This window comes from Peromyscus californicus, unplaced genomic scaffold, assembly GCF_007827085.1.
Source record: "Peromyscus californicus insignis strain IS unplaced genomic scaffold, ASM782708v3 Scaffold_16__1_contigs__length_79575227, whole genome shotgun sequence".
Taxonomy (NCBI): domain Eukaryota; kingdom Metazoa; phylum Chordata; class Mammalia; order Rodentia; family Cricetidae; genus Peromyscus; species Peromyscus californicus.
The window spans coordinates 103,897-112,725 of NW_026294458.1; positions in this window are offsets into that span (position 1 = coordinate 103,897).

Genomic DNA, 8,829 nt, shown 5'->3' on the forward strand with positions numbered 1-8,829 from the left:
TCGCCTTACAAGAAACACACTCTGCTTTTGAGAAAGGAGCACTCTTCTACTCTACTGGGTTTCCTATAGGGCCAGAACAGTGACCTTGCTCAGAACAAAAGAACTGTGCTTCCAACACACACGGGCCATATCTAGTTCAACTCTGCCTAGTAAACGGACAAAAACAGTAGCTTCTCTTCCCTCCAATACACTGTACTTGCTGGGAACAAACGTGAGTGCTATTTGCACTGTGTATGCCAATGGGAGCACACTAGTTACTTTCCTTACCAGAAAACAACTCTTGCTGCTAGGACCAGAAATTGCATGTTATTCAACTCAGTTTATGAAGGGAAAGCAACACTAGCTCGCCTTGCAAGAAGCACACTCTGCTTTTGAGAAAGCAGCACTGTTCTTTTCTACTGTTTCCTATAGGGCCACAACAGTGAGCTTGCTCAGAACAAAAGAACTGTGCTTTCTACACACACGGGCCATATCTAGTTCAACTCTGCATAGGAAACTGAAAAAAACAGTATTTGCTCTTCCCTCCAATACACTGTCCTTGCTGGGAACAGACGGGAGTGCTATTTGCACTGTGTATGGCAATGGGAGCACACTAGTGACTCTCCTTATGAGAAAATAACTCTTGCTGCTAGGAACAGAAACTGCATGTGTTTCAACTCCGTTTATGAAGGGGAAAGCAACAATAGCTCTCCTTACAAGAAACACACTCTGCTTTTGAGAAAGGATCACTCTTCTACTCTACTGTGTTTCCTATAGGGCCAGAACAGTGAGATTGCTCAGAACAAAAGAACTGAGCTTCCTACACACATGGGCCATATCTAGTTCAACTCTACCTAGGAAACTGACAAAAACAGTAGCTTCTCTTCCTTAAAATACACTGTCCATGCTGGGAAGAGACGCGAGTGCTATTTGCACTGTGTATCACAATGGGAGCACTCTAGTGACTCTCCTTATCAGAAAACAACTCTTGCTGCTAGGACCAGAACCTGCATGTGATTCAACTCTGTTTATGAAAGGGAAAGCAACACTAGCTCGCCTTACAAGAAACCCACTCTGCTTTAGAGAAAGGAGCACTCTTTTATTCTACTGTGTTTCATTTATGGCGAGAAAAGTGAGCTTGCTCAGAACAGAAGAACTGAGCTTCCAACTGAAACGGGCCATATCTAATTCAACTCTACTTAGGAAACTGACAAGAACAGTGGCTTGAATTCCCTCCAATACACTGTCCTGGCTTGTTATAGAGGCGAGTGCTATTTACACTGTCTACGGCAATGGGAGCACACAAGTGACTCTCCTTACTAGAAAACAACTCTTGCTGCTAGGACCAGAAACTGCATGTGATTCAACTCCGTTTATGAAGGGAAAAGCAACACTAGCTCGCCTTACAAGAAACACACTCTGCTTTTGAGAAAGGAGCACTCATCTACTCTACTGTGTTTCCTATAGGGACATATCAGCGAGCTTGATCAGAACAAAAGAACTGTGCTTCCTACACACACAGGCCATATCTAGTTCAACTCTGTTTAGGAAACTGACAAGAACAGTCGCTTCTCTTCCCTCCAATACACTGTCCTTGCTGGGAACAGATGCGAGTGCTATTTGCACTGTGTATGGCAATGGGAGCACACTAGTGTCTCTCCTTACAAGAAAACAACTCTTGTTGCTAGGACCAGAAACTGCATGTGAATCAACTCAGTTTCTGAGTGGGAAAGCAACACTATCTTGCCTTACAAGAAACACACTCTGCTTTTAAGAAAGGAGCACTCATCTTCTCTACTGTGTTTCATTTATGGCGAGAAAAGTGAGCTTGCTCAGAACAAAAGAACTGTGCTTCCTACACACACGGGCCATATCTAGTTCAACTCTGCATAGGAAACTGACAAAAACAGTAGCTTCTCTTCCCTCCAATACACTGTCCTTGCTGGGAACAGACGTGAGTGCTATTTGCACTGTGTATGGCAATGGGAGCACAATAGTGACTCTCCTTACCAGAAAACATCTCTTGCTGCTAGGACCAGAAACTGCATGTGATTCCACTCCGCTTATGAAGGGGAAAGCAACACTAGCTCGCCTTACGAGAAACACACTCTGCTTTTGAGCAAGGAGCACTCATCTTCTCTACTGTTTCCTATAGGGCCCCAACAGTGAGCTTGCTCAGAACAAAAGAACTGTGCTTCCTACACACAGGGGCCATATCTAGTTAAACTCTGCATAGGAATCTGAAAAAAACAGTAGCTTCTCTTCCCTCCAATACACTGTCCTTGCTGGGAACAGATGCGAGTGCTATTTGTACTGTGTATGGCAATGGGAGGACACTAGTGACTCTCCTTACCAGAAAACAACTCTTGCTGCTAGGACCAGAAACTGCATGTGATTCAACTCCGTTTATGAAGTGGAAAGCAACACTAGCTCGCCTTACAAGAAACACACTCTTCTTTTGAAAAAGGCGTACTCTTCTACTCTACTGTGTTTCCTATATGGCCAGAAAATTGAACTTGCTCAGAACAAAAGAACTGTGCTTCCTACACACGGGCCATATCTAGTTCAACTCCACTTAGGAAACTGACAAAAACAGTAGCTTCTCTTCCCTCCAATATACTGTACTTGCTGGGAACAGCCTCGAGCGCTATTTGCACTTTGTGTGGCAATGGGAGCACACTAGTTACTCTCCTTACCAGAAAACAACTCTTGCTGCTAGGACCATAAACAGCATGTTATTCAACTCAGTGTATGAAGGGAAAGCAACACTACCTCGCCTTACAAGAAACACAGTCTGCTTTTGAGACAGGAGCACACTTCTACTCTAATGTGTTTCCTATAGGGCCACATCAGTGAGGTTGCTCAGAACAAAAGAACTGTGCTTCCTACACCCACAGGTGTAGATGTATCCAACCTTCTTATTAAATAAGAAACACAGAACCAATGCAAAGAAGAAAGCCAAGATGTCAGAGCTAAGAGCTAAAACTTTACCGTTCCTCCTTTGGTTTTCCTACCTTTCCAATCCAGAGCTATCCCTGTGTTAAAGCCTTTATATAGATTTCCTCTCCTGCCTTCTCATTTTTTGTAAACCCAACCGCATGACCGTCTCCTCACAGCCTGTCTTTATAGGCCTCCAGGTTTTCCATGATTGGTGTTAAGATTAAAGGCATGTGTATCCAATAATGGCTGTATCCCTGAACACACAGAGACTTACCCAGCTCTGCCTAGCAAGTGCTGGAATTACAAGTGTATGCTACCACTGCCCTGCTTTCCTATGGCTTGCTAATAGCTCTGACCCCTGGGCAACTTTATTTATTAACATACAAATAACATTTTAATACAAATAAAATATCACCATATTTCCCCTTTTCTATTTTAATAAAATGGAAAAAAAAGAAAAAGCTTATAACTAATATAAGAAAAACTATATACAAAAGTACAATAACTATATACAATATATACAAGTAATAAATACTTAAACAATGTCTAGTCCATTTGTATTTGAGAAATTCAGATAAAATAATTTCATTATCTATCCTATTTTGGTATGTCCAAAATGTATCCTAATTAATCTTCAACTATAACTAACTAACCTTCAACTATAACTAACTAATCTTCAACTCCCTCAGAGACCCAAGAAGGAAATAATATTAACTAACAAAATAAAAACAGGAAGTGCATGCAAGCAACTTCCAAAAAATTTTTGAGTTGACAGAAACAGCCAGCTGTCTGGACAGTCACCTGAGGTTTCTCAGAAGTGCTGGGGCATCATCTTCAGCCTATAGGCTTAGCATATCTGACAGACTCATTTGTGAAGTAGGATGTACACAAGGTCAACAGTTCAACCTCACATTGAGTGAGAGTAGTCCATGTACCAGAAACACCTGAATTCCACTAGTGTCATGTCATGATTCAGGATTTTAAATTCTGGAAATTGTTGATGGTTTTTTAATTCAGCTGTCCATTCTTCTTGGTTGTGTATATATGGCTTCATCTCAGCATCCCATTCTTCTCCATATCCCTCTATCAAATGCCAGTCTACTATTGAGAGGCGTGAGCTTAGTTACTCTTCAAGAATAACTGTTTCAGCTGCTGTTCCATTGCACATCAGAGGCCATCGGCCCACTGCCTGTTCAGCTGCCTTCGAAGAAAAGGGCACTGTACCTTTTCCGAATTGTGAAGGCCACTTCAGGGATGGTGCCACATTGTCCTGGCCTCTGAAGATGCCTTTTGATAAAGCCATAACCACACTTGTTTTGGCAAGAATCAGTAATCCTTTGTTTTATGTCCTGTCTGTCCATTTTGTTCTGTTGATTCGAGGATACTTTGTTGTCCAGTGGCTAACTTCTGCCACAATGAAAGTTAACTCCATATGCAGTTTCTACAATGCCCATATTTTCTCTGAAGTAGATTGGTACTGCCAGGAGCCGACATGTCTCATAGTCATAACAAAAAAGAAACATTTTCTAAGCTATTAAAACATTTTAAATGCCATATTCTGTAGATCTCTGAAGGGTGTGAAGATAACCTGTCTATCTAAAATATATCTACTCAATCTTGAAAACATACCTAATATAACTACAAGTTCTATTATAATGTCTAACTACTAACTTTCATTTCTTTATATCCTAATAGTTGGTAATAACATTCAAGGATCAGAAAATTGCATTACATTGTTAGATGAACGGTACAATTAGAAAAATATATATAACATTTTCTAACAATATCAATTTCAATATATATAATTTGTATACAATACAAAACAATCCAATCCAATGTAAAGTATTTACATTTTTCTTTTCTTTCTTTTTTTTTTTTTTTTTTTTTTTTTTTGGTTTTTCGAGACAGGGTTTCTCTGTGTAGCTTTGCGCCTTTCCTGGATCTCGCTCTGTAGAACAGGCTGGCCTCAAACTCACAGAGATCCGCCTGCCTCTGCCTCCTGAGTGCTGGGATTAAAGGCGTGCGCCACCACCGCCCGGCTTCTTTCTTTTTTTTAATAAGAACCTTAAATCTAATCTCCTTTGCTTAGCCTTTTTCCTAACCCTTGACAACAACTTGTAACCATCCCCCCTAAAAAATGAAAATTATCCCAGACCCAAAACCCATTAAAAGACCAAAAAAACCAACCGCCCCACACCACCTCTTTGGGAATGTGGGCGCCGTATTCTTGAAATTGCTTCCTGCTGGGTTTGGGCGAAGGTATCTTTATCCTGAAAGAAAAATTTTAGGTTAATTGTCAAATTCTAGGAAAGGTAAATATATCCTTCGTTATCCAGTCTGTGTATAATGCCAAAATTCAGGGTTTATCTCAAATCCTTATTCAAGTAGTCTTTGAGACTGGATCATCTCAGCTAGCTCTTCTCAAAATTGCTCTGAGCACTTTGTAGTTCAAAGCTGATCTGCAGATGATGTTTGTCAGCTTAGTGATGTTATTATTGTCCACGTGGAATTGTTGTTGTTGTGGGGCCCCATCTTCTTCCTGGAGACTTCAGTTGATGTTAGGCCTAACCGTGATTTCCTGCAAAAAACTGATAAGAGACTCGAACACAAAGACTATATATTCGACTTTTTAGAATTAGTTAGTACTCTATATGACCATTTATATCTTAACAAAGTTTAAAATGTATATATATCTATATATATTGATCTTGTAAATTTTGATATAAAATTCATACTTTAAGAAAAGTTTAAAGAATCAGAATAGAATCAAAGAGTTGAGATTCGTAATAGAATAGTCCCTTAATTAATTTGACTTTTCTCCTGTCCCATAGCAGAAGATGGCTCTTTTCTTCTGGCATGATACAGGGAGTTTGCATTTTCCTTTTAACAACATGCTTGAGTTTAAAGAAGGAGAGAGCCATTCTCCAACTCCAAAGTCAGCTTTAAATTTTAATTGAACTGGGACTATTAGAAGTTAAATAGTGTTAAATTTTTAAAGAAAAGCAGAAACAAACATTTAGGAAGACATAAAATTTTTTTAGATAACATACCCATATGCCATTTCACTCTGTTTCTTAGGATAGATGATTTGTTCCTTTTCTTCAGTTGTCTCATTTGTCCAGTGTTCTTCAAATTCCTTAACCTTCATTCTCCTAAAAGACAAAAACAAAAACCTTTCCCCAAGGTTTTTTTTTGGGATGTTCCTTTTTGACAAGTTATCTGATTAAATGAAAAGGCATGTGTTACTGGTGTAAGTTAGTTTAAATTGGATGTTTACGATAGTTGATGAACTATCACCTCCTCTAATTAAGAGGTCTCTCTTGTTCAAATCGAACCTTTATCAATTTTGATGGTACCCACAGCTTATCTTCTCCTGTAGAAGTAAAAGCAAAACCTCATCCCCAAAGTAACACATATCCTGGTTTCCATTCTGAGGTCAGCACATCCTTAAAGTATATAGGTTGATATAATTCTGTAGTTTTTTCTATTATCCAATGTCTCTCTGCAGCTGTTGTTCCTTTCTCATTGGCACTGAGAAAATTCAAAATTAATAGAGCATTATGTAGTCTATTTCTGGGGAGTTTTGTTACTCCTTTTTGTTTATTTAGCATATCCTTTAGAGTTCTGTTTGATCTTTCTATAACTGCTTGACCTGTAGGATTATGTGGTATACCTGTAACATGGTTTATATTATAATAAGCAAAAAAACTGTTTCATTTTAACAGAGACATATGATGGAGCATTATCAGTTTTGATTTGTGCAGGTATACCCATGATGGCCATAACTTCTAGCAAATGAGTGATTACAGAATCAGCTTTTTCAGAACTCAAAGCAGTTGCCCATTGAAATCCTGAATAAGTATCGATAGTGTGGTGTACATATTTCAGTTTTCCAAATTCTGCAAAGTGAAACACGTCCATCTGCCAGATTTCATTCCTCTGAGTACCCTTTGGGTTACATCCTGCTGGTAATGGTGTTTGATTGTAGAAGGAACAAGTAGGACATTTCTTTACTATTTCTTTGGTTTGTTGCCAGGTAATGGAAAAATCCTTTTTTAAGCCTTTACTATTTACATGATGTTTTTTATGAAATTCTGTGGCCTCCAGCACATTTCCTATCAATAATTTATCAATCTCATCATTGCCTTGTGCTAGAGGGCCTGGCAGACCAGTATGGGATCAGATGTGAGTTATATATAAAGGATGACTCCTTTTTCTGATTGTATCTTGTAATTGAATAAATAATGAAGTTAATTCTGAAGCATCGTGGATAAGTTCTGCAGTCTCAATATGTAATACTACTCTTTCAGCATACTGAGAGTCAGTTACTATATTGAGAGGTTCTGAAAAATCCATTAATACCAACAGAATAGCATACAATTCTGATATTTGAACTGAATTATAAGGACTTTGAACCACTTTACTTAAATTTTCTGATTTGTAACCTGCCTTTCCTTGTTTGTTGGCATCTGTATAAAATGTACAAACTCCAGTTATGGGTTTTTTCCTCACAATTCGAGGCAAGATCCAATCCGCTCTCTTTATAAGATCAATTCTATTGCTTTTGGGATATTTGCTGTTAATTTCTCCCAAAAAATTACTACAAGCTTTTTGCCAAGCTTCATTTTCTATCCATAATTTTTCAATGTCCTCCTTAGTTAAAGGTACGAATATTTCTGCTGGGTCTATTCCTGCTAATTGATGAAGTCTCAATTTTCCTTTCCAAATCAAGTCAGAGATTTTTTCCACATAAGTTTTTAATTTTTTATTTGGTTTATTTGGTAAAAATATCCATTCCAATATAATATCTTCCCTTTGCATTAATATTCCTGTTGGGGAATGCCTAGAAGGTAAAATAACCAAAATGCAATCCAGCTTTGGATCAATACGATCTACGTGCCCTTCATGTACTTTCTTTTCTACCAAGGCCAATTCTTTCTCAGCTTCAGGTGATAATTCTCTTGGACTATTTAAGTCCTTATCACCTTCTAAGGTTTTAAACAAATTATTCAGTTCATCATTTTTTACCCCAACAATAGTTCTTAGATGAGAAATGTCTCCAAATAATCTTTGAAAGTCATTAAGAGTCTGTAGTCAATCTCTCCTAATTTGCACCTTTTGAGGTCTAATTTTTTGAAGTTCTATTTTGTATCCTAAATAATTAATAGAATCTCCTCTTTGTAACTTTTCTGAAGCAATTTGTAATCCCCAGCAAGGCAAAATTTTCTTTACTTTTTCAAACATTCTTTCTAAAGTATCTGCATTTGAATCAGCTAATAAAATGTCATCCATATATTTAGGAAATTTTTTACGTACCACTTCTAATGGCTGTTTTACAAAATATTGGCAAAAAGTTGGGCTATTCAACATTCCCTGTGGGAGAACTCTCCATTGAAATCTTTTAACTGGTTGAAAATTATTATAAGTAGGCACTGTGAAAGCAAATCTTTCTCTGTCTTTTTCTTGTAAGGGTATGGAAAAGAAACAGTCTTTTAAATCAATAACTATGAGAGGCCATCCTTTTGGTAACAGAGTAGGCAAAGGAATTCCAGATTGTAAAGAACCCATTGGCTGAATTACTTTGTTAATTGCTCTAAGGTCTGTTACTATTCTCCATTTACCAGATTTTTTTTATAACAAATACAGGAGAATTCCAAGGGCTGGTTGATTCTTCAATATGATGAGCATTTAACTGTTCTTCCACCAGGTCTTGTAAAGCCTGGAGTTTCTCTGTTGTTAAAGGCCATTGCTGAACCCATACAGGCTTGTCTGTTGACCATTCTAAAGGTAGAGCTGTTAGTGTTTTTGGAAGATTATCAGTTGTTGTGCCCTGTTCTTGTATGACATGGATGGCTGGTGAGCACTCATTAGAATAATATCTTTAATATTTCTCTCAGAAACATTTACTAA